Source organism: Martes martes, assembly GCF_963455335.1.
Source record: "Martes martes genome assembly, chromosome: 1".
Classification (NCBI taxonomy): domain Eukaryota; kingdom Metazoa; phylum Chordata; class Mammalia; order Carnivora; family Mustelidae; genus Martes; species Martes martes.
In genome coordinates this window covers 124,425,141-124,449,789 of record NC_137888.1, presented here as the reverse complement: position 1 = coordinate 124,449,789, position 24,649 = coordinate 124,425,141, and the positions used below count along the sequence as shown (strand labels likewise).

At 41.7% G+C, this 24,649-nt stretch overlaps 1 pseudogene across 1 annotated transcript in view; it reads right to left on the bottom strand.

Moving 5' to 3' along the window:
- LOC308345340 (E3 ubiquitin ligase TRAF3IP2-like) overlaps positions 1 to 24,649 on the bottom strand; it is a 142,604-nt pseudogene that overhangs the window by 81,988 nt on the left and 35,967 nt on the right. Inside the window, exons 2-3 of the transcript in view lie at positions 17,717 to 19,343; positions 1,418 to 1,607 (exon numbers count right to left, since the gene is read on the bottom strand). The product of the transcript in view is annotated as an E3 ubiquitin ligase TRAF3IP2-like (transcript). The remainder of the gene's footprint in view (positions 1 to 1,417; positions 1,608 to 17,716; positions 19,344 to 24,649) is intronic.

Here is a 24,649-nt window from a genome sequence, read left to right as displayed (position 1 = left end):
CCTACTTCATAGGCATACCTGCGGGGAAGTGGGGGAAGTTTGACTGGATAAATAGTCTTTTCCTTCAAGTTTTGATGTTTGTATTTGAAGTGGAGCAGATAGTTAAAAACCCTAAATAAATCCAGCTGGTATTTAACTGTGGTAAGAGGAGACTCCTTTTTTGAAGAAGATTTTTCTTTCTGGTCTTTAGTGTGTGCAGTGTGGAATCCATTCTAGAAAGCTCCTGTCTATATTAAATCCTTCTCATGCTCAGTATTTTTCTTCCTTCCTTCTGCTCTGTCTGACCTGATATGATGTCATTTGGGCTGTATTAAACATTTTTTTTTTTTGAAAAAGAGTGAACATTATACATTTCATCCAAAAAATGCTATTTCTGGGTCCACAATTCATCTCTGCCACGGCATTTTCCTGGTTCCTAAAGGACTCTGGTACAGACGTACCTTCTCCCCCTCCTCCCTTTCACCTTGGATTCAGCACTAAAAAATGTAAAAGACGTTAATAAGGCAGGAGGTGCTTTATGCCACAGGGTATAGATGATACTATTGGAAATGAGGAATCTTCTTCCTGAATGTTGTCAATTTGTTACTTTTCTGAGTCTGCTGGTGGCAGCTCAGCATGGGGCCCCGTTATCTCCCGGCCCAAGCAGCTGGCTTTGGGCGCAAGTCTGGACTAGGAGAGATTGCTTCTTGGCCCCAGTGGGGCATTTCACAATTTTCTTTTCCTTGAGAAACTTTAAAAACCCATCTAGGCTCCCCTACCTGTGTACTTCATTTAGAGCAGTGGTCATGTGACTTGGTTCAGGAAAGGCAGCCGCCAGACACCCTGCTGTGGGCTGGGGCCTGGGACACAGGGTGCTGTGGGCCTGCGACTCAGGCCAGCTTGGCTCAACCAACACTTACCTGACACCTACTGTATGGGAGCAATTATGTTAGGCTTGGGCGTATGGTGGTCAGTAAGAGGTGGTCTATGCCTTCCAAGAGCTCACGGTTTAGTGATGAAGATGAAGTAAACGAGTATCTGATGTATAATGGGTAAAGTCAGAGAGAGAAGGGAATACAGGAGCAGGAGGAGGAGGCATCGACAGCTGGTGTAGAAGGGGAGGGATGGAATATGGAGGAAGGCAGTCATCTGGTCTGAGTCTCAAGGAACAAGCTGAAGAAGCCAGGATTAAAAGTGGAGGAAAAGCATTCGAGGCAGAGGCGACAGCCTGAATGAAACATGGAAGTGTGAAGCTGAGTGGCCTATTTGGGAGACGAGTAGAATGAGGGCCAAAGTGTTGAAGACAGACGGGGGACTATAGAAGACAGGGCTGGGGAGGTAAGCGGGGCCCAGCTGGTTGTGTGCTGTGTTGTTGCGGAGGGCATCGGCCTTTCTTTTATACGTGTTGGGGAACCACCAACATAGGGGCATGCCTCACAAAGGTGGAGGGTCTGAGTCTGCGGAGCACTCTGAAGGGCGAGGCTCAGGCCCAGAAGCTCTGGGAAGGAGCTGGCAGTAGGGGCAGACTTGAGGGCTGGAAGCAGGATGCTGGACACCTTTAGGTGCTGAGGGTCTCGGTAGAACCAGTGGGTACACAGTTCTCGAGGGCCCTGGATCTGCAGTCTGTCCTGTGAGGTCAAGCCCAAAGATTGAGGCGGGTAGTGAGGGTCAGAATAAGTCTACATAGGTCAAAATTGCCCAAAAGCCAGAGGCCCACTCAGCAGCTGGCACAGGACCTGTCAAAAAGTTGTGACCCCTGCCTCTTTACCATCTGCCCCTAACCACCCCTCTCCTGTTTAGCTAGCTTTAGGCAATTTCAAGTTTCCAGTCAAAGGTCCATTCCTACTCTACTAGAGGTGACTGACAGGAACCATGCTGAATTGTCAGGCTGCTAATACCCTTCCTGTCCATAGATATGGTAGCTTGGGCCAAGGGGTGGCAATGGAGAGCACTAGATAGACTGAGATGTATTTTGTAGGTTGACACAACAGGACTTGGTTATAGGTTGGATGTAGGGGTGAGCAAGAAGGCATTTCAGGACTGTCAGGTTCCTGGCTGTCAGCTACTAGAGGGTGGTGGTACCAAGGGCTTAAATGGTGTATTCGCTTACTTGGGATGCCGTAACAAAACTCCAAAGACCAGGTGGTTTAAACACAAAAATTTATTTTCTCACAGTTCCAGAGGCTGGATATCCAAGATCAAGGTGTTGGCAGGGTTGGTTTCTTCTGAGGGAAGAATCTGTTCCTGGACTCTCCTTGCTTTGTAGGTGGCCATATATTCCTGTGTCTTCATGTTGTCTTTCCTTTTAAGTGTTGGTGTCCCCATTTCCTCTTCTTGTGAAGATACCAGTCATATTGGATTAGGGCCCACCCTAATAATCTCACTTTAACTTAATTTTCTCTTTAAAAATCCTAACTCCAGGGGCGTCTGGGTGGCACAGTCAGTTAAGCATCTGCCTTTGGTTCAGGTTGTAATCCCAGCGTCCTGGGATCAAGCCCCACATCAGGCTCCCTGCTCAGCAGAGAGCCTGCTTCTTCCTCTCTCTTTGCTGCTCCCCCTGCTTGTGCTCTCTCTCTCTCTCTCTCTCTCTGACAAATAAATAAATAAATAAATAAAATCTTAAAAAAAAATCCTATCTCCAAACATGGTCACATTTGGAGGTACTAGGCATTAGGACTTCAATATAAGAACCTGATTGGAGTGGTGCACAGTTCAGCCCATAACAGTGGAGATGATCAGAACTCAAGAGTTTAGTAAGGCATATATTAATTTTGAGATTCTTATAATATACACAAGTGAGAATATTAGAGGCACCTGGGTGGCTCAGTCAGTTGAGCGTTCATCTTCAGCTCAAGTCATGATCCCAGGGTCCTGGGATTGAGCCCCGCATTGGGCTCCCTGCTCAGTATGGAGCCTGCTTCTCCCTCTCCCTCTGCCTGCAGCTCCTCCTGCTTGTGCTCACTCTGTCAAATAGATAAAATCTTAAAAAAAAAAAAAAGAAAATGTCAGGCAGGTAGTTGTATATACAGAATCTACAGCTTTGAGGTGAGGTCTGGGTTGCAGAGACAAATTTAGAAACTGTTGGCAAATTTAAAATTCATTTAAAGCCATGAAAATTGGCCCTCTGTGTGTGTGTGAGGGCGCTTACATACAAAGAACAAAGAATCTAAGTTGAACCCCATGGAAGTCCACAGAAATTTTTCCCTCTACAAGGCTATGGTCCATGTCTTCAGGCCTGCCACATAGTCTGTTCTTAAGGTCAGTTATAACGTAGGAATTAGCTCAAAAAGAATTGTAGAGTACCTGGCAAGGGACTCCTCCATTGCAAATAGAGATTTATTTTAAAAAAGAAGCCTCACTATATGTTATCATCATGAATATAACACATGCTTATTATTAAAAAAAATCCCTGCAGGGGCGCCTGCGTGGCTCAGTGGGTTAAAGCCTCTGCCTGCGGCTTGGGTCATGATCTGGGGTCCTGGGATTGAGCCCCACATCAGGCTCTCTGCTCAGCGGGGAGCCTGCTTCCCCCTCTCTCTCTGCCTACTTGTGATCTCTGTCTGTCAAATAAATAAATAAAATCTTTAAAAAAAATAAAAATATGATCTCTTAGATATGAGGAAGTGGAGATGCAAGGCGGGGGGGGAGTTGGGGGGAGGTAGTAAAAGAAAAAATGAAAAGATGGGATTGGGAGGGAGACAAACCATAAAAGACTCAATCTCAAGAAACAGACTGAGGGTTGCTGGGGGGAGGGGGGATGGGAGAGGGTGGTGGGGAAATGGACATTGGGGAGGGTATGTGCTATAATGAGTGCTGTGAAATGTGTAAACCTGGCGATTCACAGACCTGTACCCCTGGGGATAAAAATACATTATATGTTTATTAAAATAAAAAAATAAAAAAAAGAGAAAAAAAAAAGAATGTAATTTACAAAATGAAAAAAAAAAGAATAAAGGATGGACTTTATAATAAAAAAAAAAAAAATCCCTGCTGGGGCGCCTGGGTGGCTCAGTGGGTTAAAGTCTCTGCCTTCGGCTCAGGTCATGATCTCAGGGTCCTGGAATCAAGCCCTGCATCGGGCTCTCTGCTCAGCAGGGAGCCTGCTTCCTTCTCTCTCTGCCTGCCTCTCTGCCTACTTGTGATCTCTGTCTGTCAAATAAATAAAATCTTAAAAAAAAAATCCCTGCAAATTAAATGGTATGAAAAAGGAAAGTGAAAAAATTATCTCATTTTGGACACTTCATATTCTCTTGCTTTCATTCCTTATTACAGGATCAACCACACAAATGGCTTCATACAGGTCTGACTTCCTTCCTTTGACAGCACCTTGGCTCGAACAACATCCTGAGTATTCCTTTTGCTATAGAAGCCTTGGGGCTTCTGTGTACGTACACAAGACTGATGAAAAGTAGAAATAAGTTTATAAGAATGAGATCATTTTTTCTCTCTTTATTGAGGTATAGTTGATACACAACAGTGTGTAAGTTTAAGGTATACAACATGGTGATTTGATCAACTTACATAATGTGGAATGATTACCACATTAGGATTAGTTAACACCTCCATCCCCTTACATGATTACCATTTCTCTTTTTGTGGTGAGACTATTTAAGCTTACTCTTTTAGCAGCTTTCAGTACAGGATATGGTGCTGCTAACTATAGCCACCATGCTGTACACTAGATCCTAAGAGGTATTCATCTTACAGCTGAAAGTTTGTACCCTTTGACCAACATCTCTTCATTCTCCCCCACCCCGCAGTCCCTGGCAACCACCATTCTAATCTCTGTTTCTATGGATTTGGCTTTTTTGGATTCTACATCTAAATGAGAACATACAGTATTTGTCATTCTGTCTCTGATTTGTTTCAGTTAGCATGTTGCTGTCAAGGTCCATCCATGTAGCAAATGGCAGGATTTTCTTCTTTCTCAAGGTGGAGTTTTATATCTCTACTATCTCTGTGTATCTCTCTCTCTGTCTCTCTCTCTCTAGATCTAGAGATCTAGCTAGATAGATGGAGAGATAGAGATAGATCTAGATAGATAGATAGATAGGGATAGAGACCAAATCTTTATCCGTTCATCTTTATATGAACACTTCGGTTGTTTCTGTGTCTTGGCTATTGTGATAATGCTGCAATGAATACAGGAGTGCAGGTATCTCCTTGGGGGGTGCTGATGTCATTTTCTTTGGGTATATACCCAGAATGGTATTTCTGGATCATATGGTAGTTCTATTTTTAATTTTTTAAAGCAATCTTCCTGCTATTTCCATCATGGATGTACCAATTTACATTTCACCACCAATGCACAAAAAGTGTCCTTTTCTCCACACCCTTGCCAACACTTATCTCTTGTGTATCTTTTGTCTTTTTGATGACAGCCATTGTAACAGGTGTGAGTTGACATTTCATTATGGTTTTGATTTCTATTAACTGATGATTAGTTATGCTGAGCATCCTTTTTTTTTTTTTAAAGATTTTATTTATTTATTTGACAGACAGAGATCACAAGTAGGCAAAGAGGCAGGCAGAGAGAGAGAGGAGGAAGCAGGCTCCCTGCTGAGCAGAGAGCCTGACATGGGGCTTGATCCCAGGACCCTGAGATCATGACCTGAGCCAAAGGCAGAGGCTTTAACCCACTGAGCCACCCAGGCGTCCCTATGCTGAGCATCCTTTTAAGTACCTGGTGGTCATTTGTATGTCTTCTTGGGAAAATGTCTCTTCAGATACTCTGCTCATTCTTAAATTGGATTATTATTCTTATTGCTATTGAGTTATATGAAATCCTTATGTATTTCTGATATTAACTCCTTATCAGATACGTGATTTGCAAATATATTTTGGGTTGCCTTTTCGTTTTGTTGGTTGTTTCTTTTGCTGTGCAGAAGCTTTCAGTTTGATGTAGTCCCACTTATTTACTTATGCTTTTGTTGCTTGTGCTTTTTGTGTCATAGCCAAAAAAATTGTTGCCAAGACCAACGTAAAGGAGCTTTTCCCTTATGTTTTCTTCTAGGAGTTTTGTGGTTTCAGATCTTCTGTTTAAGTCCAATTTTTGTGAAAGGTGTAAGTTAAGGGTTCAGTTTTATTCTTCTGCATATGATTATCTAGTTTCCCCAACTCCATTTATGGGAGATACTATTCTTTCCTTATTGAGAATTTTTTCCTCATTTCATTGAATTGTCTTTCTGTGCTTTCTAGTACCTTATTGAGCTTCCTTAAAACAGCTATTTTGAATTCTTTATTGGACAAATTGCAGATGTCTGTATCTTTGGGGTTGATTACTAGAAGGTTATTGTGACTCTTTGGTGGATCATGTTTCATTGATTTTTCATATTTTTCATATTCCTTGAATTCTTGAGTTGGTGTTTTTGTATTGAGGTCATAGTCACCTCCTCCTGTTTTTACTAACTGACTTCAGGAGAGGAATACCTTTCATTACTCCTGGTAGGGATTCTGAGGCTTTCTTAGACCTTCTATGGGTACACCTACTCCACACTTCTTGCTCCCTCTAGTGGCAGAATTCTTAACCTTGTTTGCCTTCTCTCTGCAAGATAGAAGATCAAGTGCTAACAGCTTCCCTTATGTTTTACTGAAGGTGGCACGAAATCTCAAGTTTATGGACTATCCCTGGCCCGTAGGGTTGGGTTGCCTTTCTGTGCCTACTCACTAGGCATCTGCCAAAGCTTGCGCTCACTGCCATTGGTAGCATGCCTTGAGAGCTGGCCCCTGGATGGGGTATGTGTGGGTGAGGCTCACAGAATACTGAGGACGCCCATGTGCCAGTGGTGGGGAGGTGTGGGCCAGGTGTCCCAGCAGTTGTGGGTGGGTTTGATGGAGTCCTTGACACTGTCAATAGGATCACATCCCTTTAATGCTCTCCAGGATTCCTATCTGTTGCTTGCCTCCTGTCTTCCTGCCCCTTACTCATAAAACTCATGACTCTGGGCTCCAAATGAAGTGAGAGAGGAATGGGCCTCCTTGGCAGCATCCTTCACAGATCAGGAAGCCAGGTATTTGCTCACATGCTCTCATTTCTCCCCACAGGGGAAATCATAGGCTGAGATGTCTCTTGGTCCCAAACCGTGCTATCTTGAGGAAAGGATGATGAAGGTAAAGCAAGCTGTTCCTCTTACCCTTTCCAATGTAAACTAGTATTTTTTTTTCCTCCAGTGGTATGCTGGAATGCCTTCACTGGAATCCTGGACTTCCACAAAGACTCTTTCATCCATGGGTAATTGTCGACGACTGTTTTCCAGGGGTTCCCAGATCACAGCTGAGAGCAACTGGAGCTGGTTTATGGGTCACTGCATGGTACCAGTCAGGAAAGAGGTCTCTATGCCTATCATCTGTTGCATGGGTGGGTGTGCCCCTCCTAGGTCTCTTGGCAAATGTATGCTAGATCTGACAGCTCTCACAAAGATACTTCTGTCTGTGGATGAAGGCCAAATTGTTGCTGTTGATGTTGGTGGGGGGGCACAAATGAGGGATGTCCTAGTCATGTGGGTGATGTTACTCCAGGGATGAAATAATTTTATATATCTTCAAATAGTATTTTTGAAAGATATCAAAAGGAGATCCTTAAGAGAATCTAGAGCCAGGACCAGGGTGAGGTGACTGAGCTTTCTGTGGTGCAAAATTTAAGGGTGCACTTACTCATAGGATCATGCACATGCAGGACCAAATTCATTTCACTCTAGTTCCAGGCCTAGGCAGATCAGTGGGGTCTCTTTGTCAGTAAGCCCTGAAATCTTCTTCAGGGACAGGGCATGATGCCTGCTGGGTATGGGATATCTTTGGGGGCAGGACATTCCTTCCTGTAAACATATTATGTAGACAAATGAAGGCAGTACAGTCTATAAGTCTTAAAGAGAATAGGCTTTGGGACCGGATGAGCCAGGCCCATTTCCTGGTTCTGCAATATACTAGTTGAGTGGCTTGGGCACCTGCATGAAAATTCCTCTGTTGGAGAGTGGTGAGGTATGCATGGCACCTTGTTGGGAGGGAAGTCTGCTCCACTAAAGGTCTAGTTATGGCCTTTGTTCATGAGTTGGGTGCCCTGAGAGTCCTAAGACAGTGTGAATCACTTCTGTCCTAGGGAATTGGAAGAAAATACTAAGTAAAGGAGAGGACCACCAGGTAATTTCAATTTAATGGATAATTATCAAGGACTCATATGTATGAGACATTGTGCTGAGCTGTAGTGGATATAGGGGTAGAGGTGTGGTTAGGGTAATATATACCCTTAAGCTCTCTCATCCCCTCTCCTGGTGGGGGCTGTGTCTGGTCTGGCTGGCAATGTGCTCTGGTGGTGTGAGGGTAACAGGTCAGGGAGTTTATCCTTTACCTGGAGTTGGTTTGGTTGCTGAACTTTTTAAAATTTTTTAAAATTTTTAAGAATTTTTTAAAAACTGGGGATACAATAAAAGTAGGAGTGGGGAGGTGAAAAATGGGGTTTGAGTGGGTCAACAAAAATGAGGAGGGGGAGAGACATGTAATGGAGCCAGGGAGAAAGATTGCTGGCAGATGAGAGTGGGATATAGAGCAAGAGAATAAATGTGAGGAGGGTCGTGGGTGAATTCTTGGCAGATGAGCTGCTCTCCTGAGCTGGCTTTTACTTTCATGGCATGGCTTGTAGTGAAGTGATGGGGCCGATTCCTATCACCTAATGTGGAAGTCATCTTCCTGCTTCCTTCTCCAGGCCTGAATATTAGTATTCTTAAGGAGGCATGGCTACAATTTCTAGAAACATGAACTCTGGAAACCCTGAGTTTAGAGGCAGTAGCCTGAAAATTAACAGTATTTTTGTTTTCCTACAAGTCAGCATAGTTTGGGCATCAAGTCAAAGCTCAGTTCTCCATTGCTCCAAATTATCTCATTATTCTTCACTTAGTTGTGACCAATGTCTGTCAGTCATAAAGGATCAGCCATAAACATATATATGAACTCACAAGAAGTACTGGCCATGAATGCTGGTTTCCACGTCACCACAAGCAATGTATTCTTCAAACTCTTGTCAGTGTGGTATCATAAAATACAAATCTGACCATTTCACTCTCTGGTTTGAAACTAGCCAAAGGCCTTCCACTACCCAAGAATAGAGCTTAGACCTCTTAGTCTGGTCTACCTGAGTTGCGCAGTCCAGTTTCTGTCCATTTTACCAGGCTTTTCTTTAGCAGAGCTCTTATCATATACTTTGCCTAAGTGAAAGAATGAGTAAATGAATGAGTCCATCATTGAAGTCACTAATAAACACAACAAAGTGTACCGAGAAGTTTAAGACCTGTTTCTGTTTGAAGCCCACCTATTGGATTGATAAGTTTGTAGGATGTTCTGAATTAAAAACTTCAATATTATAGACAAGATTTATTTTCTGTGACTCAGGAGGATGGGAACATGTAATTTCAGAGAAATAGGTTTCAACTTTCAGCATAACTTTCTACCAATGACAGCTGGCCACAAAGCAGAGGATTTCCCTCCTGAAGTAGGGAGGTCCCCATATCTGGAGGTGACCAGATAATACCTAAGTGATTGCAGCAGGCAGGCTGGAGGAGGGACTCATGTACTGCATGGAAAATTAGACTATAGGACCTCTCATCTCCCTTCCATGAGGAAAAGAGGAGGAAAGGAAAATAATTAATATTTGTTGAGGATTTACTGTGCCTGGCATTGTTCTTGGTGCTTTATATTTACTGGTTTATTTTCTCTAACAATTTGCTTTAGAGGAAAGTGCCATTACCATCTCCATTTTATTGATGAGGATTCTTAAATCTCAGAGAGGTAAAGTAACTTTCCCAAGACCACTAAGAAGGTAAATGATAGAGCTGGGCTTATAGTCTTAGAGTGGGTCTCAAAATATATTTCCTGATCAGAAGCATCTGTGTCAACCAGGATCTCGTTAGAAATGCAAATTTTTGGACCTTATCCCAGAACTTACTGGTTCAGGAACTCTGGGGGTGGGGCCCAATCATGTGTAATTTAACAAGCCTTCCAGGTGATTCTGATGCCCCCAAAGTTTGAGAATCACTTTTCTAAAGAACATTCCATTAAATCTCATGTATATGGGAAAATATAAGGAAGAAAATTCAATTCACATTTTTTGGGAGAATTTTGGGGGGAAAAAAGCTGCTCTCAGTCTATATGGCATCCACATTTAGACTGCTGCCTCAAATGTGGGGCAGGTCAAGGGACTTCATGCTGGGTCTGAGCAGCCAGCAGCTCCCAGCAGATTACAAGGCAATTCAGAACCACATTTCCTCTGAGAATAGCTTCTTGTAGCTTCTCAGGTTGTTTCACATAAGGAACAGTGTGAACCTGGGTAAAAGAAAAAAAAAAAAGTAAAACATTACTAAAAACAATACTATCCAGTTTAAAATATGAAGAAGATGCCACAAATATTCCAACCCCCTCTTACAGAATGAATTCAATAAAAGCAAGAGAAATTTTGTGTTAAAAAAAAAAAAGCCAGATGGAACTGCTGGTAGTATGCTATCATTTATTTTGTTAATTCAGCAACATTTCAAGTGAGACCCAGACACTACAGCATTTAAAAATAATGCAACCTTGCTCCTGATGCAAGTGGCAAAAGCGAGAGGTCTCCACGGAGCTTTGCTAAAGGGGGAAAAAAAAGAAATTAAAAACCGTCCACTAATGTACCGGCGAGTAATGAAATAAGAATCTGACACTTGGTGCATTGAAATGCAAACAAGATGTCCCTGTGTTACCCTGGCAATTCATCATAAAGGCTGGTGCAATTCTGCTTATTATACATGAGGTGCAGTGAATTATTACCAGGCTGGTTCTTCTAACAAACTTTTCAAAGTATGTACATGATAGGGTCAAAAGAGATTTATATGTGTGTTTGTGTGTGTGTGTGTGTGTGTGTGTGCACTCATGCTAGGATATGCACATAGAATTGTATGTTCCTCTACCTGTGAATACATCGAGACTAATACATCTGGATTATAAAGGAGAAATTCAGGTGATGACCTAAGTATTTGGAAGCATTCTTTCCCTCTCTCTCACTTCACTCTCTCTCTCTCTCTATCCATCTATCCTATAGGTCCCAAGGAGGGGAGAATTAGAGAAGACACAGTCCTCTGGGCTGTGAAAAAAAAAATGCAGCAATTGCTCCCAGGCAGGTAGATTGGGGCTTAAAGGGGGCACCTTTTTTTTTTTTGCCATGGGAGAAGCAGGAGATGGTAGGAGTGAGAGAAACAGGAGAAAGGTTGGAGAGGGGATTATGGTGATTTTCCTGTGGAAAGTTTGCAGGCATCTCCCAAACCAGTTGCATTACAAGATCTGGCATAAGGCTGGCACATAAAAAAAAAAGGGAGACTCATATAGAGCACACACCAGAAATATCTAGACGAGTACACAGCAGCTTATAATAGTTATTACTGGGGAATGAGATTATGAGAAGGGAAGCAGGAGGCTTTACTCATTCATACACCTCAGTTTTATTTGTAAAAACTTTTTGTCATTGAATATTCCAAATATATACAAAAGTAGAGAGAATAAAAACAAAATAAAATACCTGTACTATGCCCCAGGTTCAACAGTTATCAACTCATGGCCCATACTGTTTCATTTTATCCTACTATCCCAGCCCTTTTCTCACTTCTCCAGATTATTTTGAAACAACTCCCAGACATAGCACTCACTAGTAACATGCCAATTGAAAAAAGGAAGAAAAGAAACATGTTCTAATATAAAATAAAAAAGAGACATTAATATGAAATATATAATAATTCAAATACAGTTAGAGTTCCATTGTCTAGTGAATTTTTTTTTAAAGCAGTAATTCTCATACCTGGCTGATCACTGGAATTTTCTGGGAAACTTTTTAAACATGTAGGTTCCAGAGCCCACCAGGACCCACAGAATCAAAATCTCCATGGTGGGCCCAGGGATATCTGTGATTAAAAAGTTCCATATATGATTCTGTTGATGAGCCAGGTTTGAGAACAGTTGGTCTACTTAAGATAAACTGTTTCAAGTACCTTCAAGCACTTTGGAAAGACTTAATTCCATATAAGCAGTTGATACGCTAATTACAAATTTGCCTTATCTAGTCATTAAATTAGGTTCCCTAAGGACTACTCTGAATCCCTTGGATTAAAGGAGTAGTTGAATCTAGTTAACCCAGTTCTGATTAGTATATAGCTATAAAATAGAAAAACACATTTTCTTAAAATATTCTACAATTCATACTTATTATCAATGTAATACTAGTCTTTGCTATAATTGGTGAAAACGTGTGCTTTATTTTTGCCAGTAGAGTCCCTATCTTAAAGTGGGGAAATGGGATCTCAAAGCAATTAAACAATTTTCCCAAGGACATATAGCCGGTTAATGGCTGATCCAGGGCAAATGTAAAACCTACACTGGATAGGCCCTGGTGGGTCAATACAAATAATACAGGGTTCTAATATTCCAAGGACTTAGAGTTTAGTGAGGGAGATAGACAAGTGGACATGACTTTAAGTCCATAGACTCAAAATATCTGCAGCCTAGAGCAGTGATAATAAAGTAGTGAGTTGATCTCATTAAACAAGCTCAGGTGCCCAGAAGTGAAACTGTTTTAATTTTTCCAGGGAAGAATTTAATTTCTATTTTCAACTTTTATTCTAACAACAAATGACACTTTATTTTGGTCAATGTAAGTAATCTTGGTCACTTCAGGATTTCCTGGCCTGTCTCCTTCTGTGGGGTTGAATTGAGTTCTGGGGTGGGGCATCAGAATGCCCAGGCTGGGGAGAAATTAATATTATCTTCCACCTTGCAAATGCGGAGCAGCTCATCTCATTCTATCTGGTCCCTAAGAGCTGGTCCATGTGGATGGCAACTGTAATTCTTTATTCTAACCACAAGGCCTTTTCAGATCTGGGTCTTAGCTGCTCTCCCAATAGTCTTGGTTATCCGCAGACAATTGGCTGTTCCATGTACTGTGTTGATATGGAATAATAAGAAATACACATTTTATCTTTGTCCCTGGTTCTTGGCACAGTGCTCCTTAGAATTCCTGAGAGATAAAAGTGATAGGAGCAACTTTTGTTATCTTTGCAACTACACCTGAGTTTAGGCTAATGAGGCAACTGTTTGCAGGTCCTTCGACATCATCTTTTAGGATAGGGGCTGCTCATTAGAGAGACCAAACTCTGGTTAGAAGCTTGGAATTTTCAGGTCCACTGTTGTACCCAGACCTCTCGGCTGGAGGTTGAGTTCAATCACTAATGGTCAGTAATTTTATCAATCACCTATATAATGAAATCTACATAAAAATCCCTACATGACTGGGTTCAGAGGGCCCTGATGCTGAACTTTGGGAAATTCCATGGTTTTGCCAATTACTGGACTTCACCTCAGAACAGAATCCAGATCCTTCTTACTCTTGAATCTCCAGATTGATCTGGCAATTCTATTACGCACACTGCCTCCAAAAGTCTTGGCTTGGTGTGTGTGGGGTTTGGTGGAGGTAGGTGGGGAGAGGTGGGAGAGTAATGGCATGGGTATCCCTCTCAGGGACCCACCAGGGTCCATGTTTCTTCCTTCCTACTTAGTGTATTACAGTACTGTGTTTTTTTTTTAAAGATTATTTATTTATTTATTAATTAATTTATTTATTTGACAGACAGAGATTACAAGTAGGCAGAGAGGCAGGCAGAGAGAGAGAGGAGGAAGCAGGTTCCCTGCTGAGCAGAGAGCCCGATGCGGGGCTCGATCCCAGGACCCTGGGATCATGACCTGCGCCGAAGGCAGAGGCTTTAACCCACTGAGCCACCCAGGAACCCCTACAGTACTGGTTTTTGATGTGCCGGTATTCCCACAGAGGCTACTTATTTTTTAGTAGTATAATGACAGTGTGCTTACCTTTGCTCTTCTCTCCCCTTTGACTCAGCTCCCCAGATTATAGAATATTATGCAGTCTACTATGAGTGGGGATTGGGAAAAAAATGTCTTTGAATGTCTTTGACCACACACATTCTTTCAAATCTTTTAATTTATGGCATAAACTATGACTTGACTTCTTCAGGGCTTAGAATGTCAATGCCCTCCAGCCAAGACCAGCAGGAACATACTTGTAGTAGAACAAATTTGGCTTATTATTTCATGCAGTGAGGGAGAACACATACCACAGAGAATCAAGGTGTTGTCTGTAAGAGGGTGTTAGAAAGGACTTAAAAGAATTTGGGCTTGTGTTAAGAGATTTTGAAAGGGTTTAAGAAAATGGGGTTTTGCTCTGGATTGGATGCTGTCAGGAAGTAGGGTAATTCTATGATTGGGTATCTTAATTTTATCTAGCAGGAGGGAAGATTAAACAGAGGCTGAAGCTATAATTGGTAAAGAAGAAGCAGTCATTCATATTAGTTGGGGGAGAGGGATGTTGGGTATTTTTGTAGCCTGGAAGGTTTTGCGTTTTGACTGTGTTCAGACATGATTATGGACTGGCTGTGTTTTTGTCTTGATTCATTATGTTTCATAGTAGCCTTGTCTGACACTGACATTCTTTGAAACTTTTTATGATTTACAGGAGAATACCCAGATCTATTGGTGGGTGCTGGGCCAGCTCCTAGCAAAACCAAGGCCAGGCTGATAGTATTAAGCCAGTTCCCAAATGTCAGGGGCTACTTTTTTCTTTCTCAGTATATGAAACCCAGATTTATGAGCCCTGCATGGATTTTTGAAACACAAAACCCAAAAATACATTACTTATGTTTTCCTATGTTCTGGAGGTCTAACTTCTCAAAGAGAGGGGAGCCTTGAGATATCAGGTAGTCCTAGAGAAAATGAAATAAAAATTACAATGTTAAATCATTATCCTGTTATCTGTACAATGACATTAGCACACGATTGGTACTATGATGAAGGTAGCATTGTGCAGGGAGAGCCAAACACACCCTCTTCCTGGAGAGGTGATTGAGATGACTTTTTCACCAAAAGAGGGAGAGGGAAGAAAAGGTATTCTAGGTGGAAGGAAAAGCATGCATTGGCAGAGCTGGGGGATAAGAGGGTACACTAGAGAAGTCAGTCATGGTACTTGTCTTGATCACAATTCCTTTAAAGTAAAAGCAACAGATTTTACCCCTGTCTAAAGCTGATTGGATCAGAAGTGCTTACTGATCCAAAAGGGCCTCTCTGTAGACGGACTGGTTGGCAACCTGTGAGGTTTCCCTGCACATAAAGAGGAGCTGGTTCAATCCGATTTTCTCTTTTTCAGGATTATGGACTAGGAAATGCCAAGGCAAAGAGGCTCTGAGGGGCCAGAGTTGAAGTTTAAGGGCTGTGTGAAGAGGATTCTTGAGGAAGACGGGTAGTCTAGAGGGAATGTGGACAGTCAGAGTTATGGGGTCCTGAGCAGGAACTCAAAGCAGAGAGATGGCAGGTTGAAGGAATAAGCAGTGGGGTGATTGCAAAAGGAAAACCCCTGAGAGAAGATATCTGACAATAACTGACTCTTCCTAGGGCAGAGTGGCAAAGTGGAAATTACTCACTCCTGCAGTCGCTCGTCTTCTCGGGGTGGAGACTGATTCAACCAGAATCTTTGCTCCTGGAGCTCAGGTCCTTTCCTCCTCCTCAGCACTCTAGAGATAGCCTTACAGTGCTCCTCCTCGGATGCAAACCTATTTGAATTCTTTGAACTGAAAGAACCCAACTAAAGCAAGCACAGAGGGAAGTAGGGACCAGACCCTAGTGGGTATTGTCTGGTTAGACCTGGGGCATATAGATTAAACCCCTCATCAGACTCATTCAATTGTAAGTGACAGAAAACCCATCTGTTTGGTTTAAGACCAAATAGCATTGTGTTATCTCATATAACTGAAAAGTCCAGGGGTAGTTAGCGTGAGGCCTGCTGGTTTCAGGGCCTTGGAGACTGTCATCAGGACTACCTTCTCCTGCCTTACACCTTCCTTCTCTATGTGGTCTTTCGGCAGTGTCCTCTCCAGGTTTATGTCCTATGGAATAGGGTGTCTTCTTGGTTGTTTTGGAAAAAATCCTGGGAATGAGGATTAGGCCAGCTGTCCTTGAACAAACACCCATGGCTGTTAATACCTAGTGGGTTGGTGGGACTAGCTCTGTTCAACTTCAAGGATAAAATTGAGGGTAGATGCCAGACAGTCAAATTTAGCAGTCTGTCCTTGTGTCCTCATGTGTCTGTGCTTGTGCATTTAAACACTTTCATTAGTTCTAGCTATTAGGAGATGAGGAGCCTAGATAAGAAGGAAAAAACAAAACACAGCCATCATCTGGATACAAATGCATCTTTCAATTTTAGCAAGAGTTAGTTCAGAAGCCAATATACATTTAATCTGTTTTCATTGCTTTTTTTTTTCTTTCAAAATAGCTTTGGAATTTGATGTAGTTGGTGGCAGCATGATTAGAGGGTCATAGGAAATGAGGTTCGTGATGAGCCTAGACGGAAACCAGCAGTGTGTAACAGAAGGGTAGTTCCTGGAGTTGAAAGGGTTCAATCTGGTTCTGTCGTTTACCGGCTTAAGTCATTTGGTCCTTCTGGGCTTCAGAATCTGCAGTTTGGGATAGTGACAGATATCCTGTAGTGCTGTTGGTGAGGGTTTAAGTGCAAGATAAAATATTTGGCACGTGGGACATGCTGACTAATGGTAGCTATTGTTATCAGGAGCCTGCTTCCAGGCTATGTGGCTCCATATTCCAAGACCTCCTGCCTTCAGGCAACACACACCTGATCATTCCAGATTCCCTGTTGGTCTGCTCTGCCTGGGTCTACACCCAGCCAACTCCAGGTGAAGAAAAGCTCTGCTTGAAATTGGTTGGCGAGGAACACTTTGAAAATTATAGGTTGAATTCAGCTGACAGCAAGTTAACAATGAGCCAAAATAGCCTGATTATGATTAGAGAAAACTTATGTTAAAATTCAGTCTTTTTATTTTCCAAATTAGTTTGTGCCTGTGGTTATTGACTCCTGTTGTAAATAACATTCTAAAACCTTGTGCCCAGCAGTTTGTAAAGCAGCCCTAGAACGAGTGTTTGTGTATGTGTACATATGCATTTGTGTGCACATGTGTTTTGTGTGAATGAGAGGAACAGTGGTGTTGCTGAAGGGACCATGCATCTGGGAACAGAGGCTGATGAAGTCCCTGGCAGGTGGTAGGATCCTTGTCAAAGCTGTGGCTGGTTCCTGGGGACTGACTGAGGGGCTTGCTTGACTTTCACTCGTGGCCGTTCTTGCTGGGGCTCTCTGCAGTAGAGTAGGCCCAGACAAAATGTCTCAATGGAGAATTCAAAAGCTGGTTTTGAATTAGAACCTTGCAGCAGCCAGAGCAATAAGAGGCAGTCAGTGCGAACTGGCTCCGTGGCTCACGAGCTAAATACTGGTCCAGAGCGACGTCATCTATGCATTAATGCATCGGCATTACATTTATTGCAACATCATTTATATTATCTACTTGCTAAGCAGGGAGAGGCCCAGGCTGGACACACCAGACTTTTCAGAGCAACGTGCTGGGGGTATTAGAGAAGGGAATACAGAGCAGCTATGGCTTCTCAAAGGCAGTGTCTCTGAAGGTCTCCACAGGAAGAGTGCTCTGCAGGACAGGTCTTTTGGGGTAGGGAGGAGCCCTCTCAGGGCAACTGCAAATGGACAGCCTCTGGTGGAAGAGTGCTCATCAGAACGGGACCCCACGCGCAGCATGGCCTCAGGGGTCTGGGGATGGAGGGAGTCACAAGGGCACCACCTGAAGGGTGGGCAGAGGCTAGGTACTCTCTCTAAGCAGGAAGAAGGGGCTAGGTACTCTCTCTAAGCAGCAGCAGCACGATGTTTTTCTTCTTCTTGGGCCAGCTGTAGATGTGAGTGTCCTGAAGCCCCATGGGCATATGCTCCTTCTTAGCATCTGGGAAGAGCACAGGGATGAATCTGAAATTCCTGCTTCCTTGTTTTATGAACTCAGTCTGCATATTCGATGGATGTACTTAGTATGTAAGCTGTGCTCATCCTTGTCCAGCTGCGACGCAGCATCTTCCACATCTTGTTTGTATCTGGGGCCAATGGCTACAATGATCATCTCTGTCTTCTCTCTAAGATAGCGTTCCATCCACTTCATGATATCAGTGCCTCGGATTCTGTCCTCAAATATGTCACTTGCAGTTTGGAAGCCATTTACTAAAAAAAGTTCACAAATTTCACCACCTCCATGGCTGTGTCCATAGGATAAGAGATAAAGACTTTCTGTAATTCTTCTGGCAAGCTGCTTGTTTTTGGAGTTCCTCTGGTTGGAAGGTTACTAGGGGGTCTAGGGACAGCAGCTGGGCATGGAGCCTGGGGACCTGGTGGTCTCAGGACTCTCTAAGACTTCTCAGGAACTCCAGCTGAATTAGGTGGCTGGTTATACAGATGGTCCCTCGGGAGCCCTGGGGAGGCGTGGTCTCTGTGCAGACCTTGTTCCCAGGTGCTGGGGCAGTTCAGGATGACCTTCTGCATGGGGTGCAAGCCCCTCATGCTGGCTCCCGGTAGGAGCTGCCTGTGCACAGCCGGCTGGACCACTTGCTGATAGGCTGCTCGAGGGTGGTCGTGGCCAAATGGCACCTGGTAATAGGGACCTCCAGGACAATGGTAATGACAGTTCCATTGAGCATGTGGGGGAGGGTCGGGAGGTGGCATCTGTGCACACACTGGGTACGTCTGAAGTTTAAACTGGGGGAACTCCCTGGACCTGAGAGGTCTGGGTTGGTGCTGGGAGAAACACATGGAGGTGAGGGGCAGGGGATGCCCAGGACGTCCTGGGGCTGGGAATCCTACACCGTGTCTCTTGAAGGCAGATCTGGAGCTGCTCGATTGCTGTGGGGCTGGGCTGCTGCACCATCTCTTGGCTACTGCCGGAGGAGTCTGATGAGGCATTATGTAAACTTTGGTCTGATTTGTCTGAGTCATGGCTAGTGAAAGGAGAAGCAGCTGAAAGCTGTGATCCTAGCCATTGATTCTGTTTTTCCATTAAAAAACCTGATGCTCCGGAGGAGGGCTCCAATCACAGACTCAGGCTCATGCTTGCTGGCTGCAGAGGAGCCCGAGGAAAAATCTTTGCTCAGGTCTGGGTGTCTCCTCCAGAAGCTGTCTTCACCCTCCTCCAGGATTTTAATGCGCAGGCAGGTGACTTGCTGCGTCACAGGCTGTAAATGATTTGCAATTTTCAGGGGTGGGTGAGCCTGAGAAAATCTCCTGAGGAACAGTGAGGGGATTTGGGCGCTGACAAGGTGTTGGGTGCCAAGTTCCTTAGATTTGGAGCAGGTGGTTCTGATTCCTCTTCCAGGGAATAGTCTGGGATTGGTTAACTGACTTGGGTATGGTTCTGATTCATCAACCTCCACCGGAATGCTTCGGTTTATTCTAGTTTCTTAGCACCACCAAGGAGAGACAGACTGGCCCTCTATCAGCTCTTTTCACCTTCAGACTTATAGTGACTTATAATGTAGAAGTTATAAGTAACATAAAGGCACTTTTGCATTTTCTTCAGCTGCAAATCTTTGTCAATATTGTTAGGAAAAATACCCTACGAAATATAACTAGTGTAATTTCTTGCAGTTTCTCCCTTAATATGTGCCTTAACATCTTATTAGAGGTAGAAATTTAATTTACATCCAGTAAATCTAATAAAAATTTCTAATTCCCCACATTTGTCTTCTGTATTGAAATCAGCGCACTAATCCATTTGGATATTTGCAGAACAACTAGCTTTTTCTTTTCTGTGAAATTTCATGCTTTCTATTTTTTTCCCTTAAAGCAAACATAATAAACAATTTAAGAAAGAGCAAATGAAAATTTCAGATATTTTCCTTCAGTTTCAAAGATAAATGAGAGACTTGATTTTTTTTTTTTATTCAGGCGTACCATGTTATATAGACTCACCGAAGGTATATCACACTGTTGAAACATCTCCAAGAATTCTGCATTTAGAGCATTTCAAACTTTTGGCCAAGGTCAAGTAGAATATCATGTGTGTGATCTTTCTTCTTCCATCCACCCTATCTAGGACAATGCCACAGAATCTCTTTCTGTATAAGAGCACGTGGTCTTGATTATTGTTGCTATGTAATAGTCTTGAAGGTGGGTAGACTGATTCCTCCCAATTTCTTCTTTTTTCAAAAAATTTTTAATTATCCTAGTTCTTTTGCTTCTCTATGTGGATTTTATAATATGGTTTATATCTGCAAAAAACATTGCTGGGATTTTGGTAGGAATTGCATTAAACTGTATATCAATCTGGGGAGAGTTGACATCTTTATCATGCTGTGTTTTTCAATCCATAAATAATGGTATGCCTCTCCAATTAGACTTCTTGATTTCTTTTATTAGCATTATGTATTTTTTTAAAAGATTTTTATTATTTATTTGACAGACAGACAGAGATCACAAGTAGGCAGAGAGGCAGGCAGAGAAAGAGGGGGAAGCAGGCTCCCTGCTGAGCAGAGAGCCCGGTGTGGGGCTTGATCCCAGGACCCTGAAATCATGACCTGAGCCGAAGGCAGAGGCTCAACTCACTGAGCCACCCAGGCTCCCAGCATTATGTATTTTTAAGTATAAATTCTTAAATGTTTTGTTAGATTTACACCAAAGTATTTAATTTTTTGAGAGGTTTTAAATGGTATTGTATTTTTAAATTTGGTGTCCATGTATTCATTGTTAGTAAATTGAGATTTTTCTGTTTATCTGATATCCTGTGGCCTTGTTGAATTCAACTATTAGTTCTTAGAGGGTTCGTTCTTTCCTTCCTTCCTTCTTTCCTTCCTTCCTTCCTTCGGTTTTTCTATGTAAGTAATCATGTAATCTGCAAATAGGGATACTCTTATTTCTTCCTTTTTGATAGATATGCCTTTTCCTGCCTTATTGCACTGGTTAGAACCTATAGCATTACGTTGAGTAAGAGGGATGAGAGCACACATCTTCATCTCATCACTGATCTGAAGGGGAACACATTCAGTTTTTTCCCAGTAAATATGATGTTAGCTGTAGTTTTTTTGTTTTTGTTTTTCAATATGGTCTTTATCAATGTGAGGATGTCTTCCTCTATTCTTAGTTTTCTGAGATTTTTAACAAATCATGAATGGGTATTGGATTTTGTCCAGTGCTTTTTCTGCACTGATTAATCATATGATTTACTTCTTTAACCTGCTAATGTGGTGGATTACATTGATTTTTGAATATTGAACCAGCTTTTCATCCCTGGAAAAAAATCCTGCTTAATCATGGTATATCATTCTTTTTAACAGACTGTTGAATTCTGTTTGCTAATATTATGTTAAGGGTTTTTGCATCTATTCTCATAAGAGATATAGGTTGGTAATTTTGTTTTTTTAAAGATTTTATTTACTTATTTGACAGACAAAGATCACAAGTAGGCAGAGAGGCAGGCAGAGAGAGAGAAGGAAGCAGGTTCCCTGCTGAGCAGAGAGCCCGATGCGGGGCTCGATCCCAGGACTCTGGGATCATAACCGGGGCTGAAGGCAGAGGCTTTAACCCACTGAGCCACCCAGGCACCCCGGTAATTTTATTTTTTTGGATTGTTTTTGTCTGGATTTGGCATTAGTATAATACTTGCTTCGTAAAATGAATTAAAAAGTGTATCCTCTTATTTTCCAGAAGAGATTGTGTACATTGGTATTAATTCTTCCTTAAACATTTGGTAGGATTCTCCAGTGAAACCCTATGGGTGTGGAAGTTTCTTTTTTTTAAGTAGTTTTTAAATTATGAATTCAATTTTCTCAACAATTACAAGGCTATTCCAATTACTTATTTGTGTGTGTGTGTGTTATGTTAGTCACCGTACAGTACATCATTAGTTTTTGATGTAGTGTTCCATGATTCATTGTTTGTGTATAACACTCAGTGCTCCATGCAGTACAGGCCCTCCTTAATACCCATCACCAGGTTTACCCATCCCCCAACCCCCTCCCTTCTAAAACCCTCAGTTTATTTCCTGGAGTCCATAGTCTCTCATTGTTTGTCTCCCACTCTGATTTCTCCTCCATTTTCCCCTTCTCCTAATGTTCTCCATGCTATTTCTTATGTTCCACAAATAAGTAAAACCGTATGATAATTGACTTTCTTTGTTTGACTTATTTCACTTAGCATAATCTCCTCCAGTCCCATCCATGTTGATGCAAATATTGGGTATTCATCTTTTCTGATGGCTGAGTAATATTCCATTGTGTGTATGGACTACATCTTCTTTATCCATTTGCCTGTTGAAGGGCATTTTGGCTTTTTCCACATTTTGGCTATAGTGGACATTGCTGCTATGAACCCTAGGGTGCACATGGCCCTTCTTTTCACTACATCTGTAACTTTGGGGTGAATACCCAGTAGTGCAATTGCTGGGTCTTAGGGTAGCTCTATTTTTAATTTTTTGAGGAACCTCCACACTGTTTTCCAAAGTGACTGCACCAATTTGCATTCCCACAAACAGTTTAAGAGGGTTCTCCTTTCTCCACAACTTCTCCAACATTTGTTGTTTCTTACCTTGTTGATTTTTGCCATTCTAACTGGTGTAAGGTTGTATCTCAATGTGGTTTTGATTTGAATTTCCCTGATGGCTAAAGGTGATGAATACTTTTTCCTGTGTCTGTTAGGCATTTGCATGTCTTCTTTGGAGAAGTGTTTGATCAAGTCTTCTGCCTACTTTTTTGATTTGATTATCTGTTTTTTGGAAGTTGAGTTTGAGAAGTTCTTTATAGATCTTGGATATTAACCCTTTTCTGTAGTATCATTTGTAAATATCTTCTACCATTATGTGGGTTGCCTCTTTGTTTTGTTGACTGTTTCCTTTGCTATGCAAAAGTTTTTTTTATCTTGATGAAGTCCCAAAAGTTCATTTTTGCTTTTGTTTCCCTTGTTTTTGGAGACATGTCTTGAAAGAAGTTGCTGTGGCCGATGTTGAAGAGGTTACTACCATTGTTCTTCTCTTGGATTTTGATGATTCCTATCTCACATTGAGGTCTTTCATCCATTTAGAGTTGATCTTTGTGTATGGTATAAGAGAATGGTCCAGTTTCATTCTTCTGTATATAGCTCTCCAATTTTCTCAGCACCATTTATTGAAGAGACTGTCTTTCTTCCATTGGATATTTTTTTCTACTTTGTTGAAAATTAGTTGACCATAGAGTTGAGGGTCCATATCTGGGCTCTCTATTCTGTTCCATTGGTCTATGTGTCTGTTTTTTGTGCCAGTACCATGCTGTCTTGGTGATCACGGCTTTGTAATATAGCTTGAAATCAGGCAAAGTGATGCCCCTAGTTCTGTTTTTTCTTTTCCAACATTTCCTTGGTGATTCGGGGTCTTTTTTGGTTCCATACAAATTTTAGGATTGTTTGTTCCAGCATTTTGAAAAATGCCATTGGTATTTTGATTGGAATGGCATTGAAAGTATAGATTGCTCTGGGCAGCATAGTCATTTTAACAATGTTTATTCCAATCCATGGGTATGGAAAGTTTTTCCATCTTTTTGTGCCTTCTTCAATTTCTTTCATGAGTGTTTTGTAATTTCTGGAGTATAGGTCTTTTACCTCTTTGATTAGGTTTATTCCAAGGTATCTTATGGTTTTTGGTGCTATTGTAAATGGAGTCAAATCTCTAATTTCTCTTTCATTGTTAGTTTCATTGTTAGTGTATAAGAGAGCAACAGATTTCTGTGCATTGATTTTGTATCCTGCCATATTACTGAATTGCTGTATGTATTCTAGTAATTTGGGGTGGAGACTTTTGGCTTTTCCACATAGAGTATCATGTCATCTGTGAAGAGAGAGAGTTTAACTTCTTCTTTGCCAAATTGAATACCTTTTATTTCTTTTTGTTGTCTGATTGCTGTTGCTAGGACTTCTAGTACTATGTTGAACAATAGTGGCAAGAATGAGCATCCTTGTCCTGTTCCTGATCTCAGTGGGAAGGCTCTCAGCTTTTCCCCATTGAGAATGATTCATTGTGGGTTTTTACATAAATGGATTTTATGAAGTTGAGGAATGTTCCCTCTATCCCTAAACTCTGAAGAGTTTTAATCAGGAAAGAATGTTGTATTTTGTCAGATGCTTTTTCTGTATCAGTTGAGAGGACCATATGGTTCTTGTCTCTTCTCTTACTTCTTTCTTATTAGGTGAATTTTGGTAGTTTGTGTTTCTTGAGAAAGTGGGCCATTTCATCTATTGTTATGTATGTGTGTGGAGTTGTATTTGGTGTCCTTTCACTTTTCTTTTGATGTTTGTATGGTCCATTGTGATATCCCCTATTTAATTTGTGATATTGGTAACTTGTGTATTCTTAATTTTTCCTTCTTGGTCTTGTTAGAAGTTTATCAATTTTATCAGTCTAATCAAAGAAACAACTGTTTGTCATTGATTTTTCTTTAATGTCTTACTGATTTCAATGTCATTTATATCTGCTTTTATCTTTATCATTCCTTATCATTCTTTATCTTTCCTTCCAGTTGCTTTGGGATTATTTTGCTTTTCTTGTTTTGGTTCTTGAGTTGGGAGCCTATATTACTGATTTTAGACTGTTATTCTTAGTGCTATCAAATTTCATTTAAGCACTGTTCTAGCTATGCCTCACACATTTTCATAGTTTGTGCTTTTATTTTCATTCAGTTCAATTAATTTTTTATTTCCTTGAAAGTTCATCTTTGACCTAAGGATTATTTGGAAGTGTGTTAT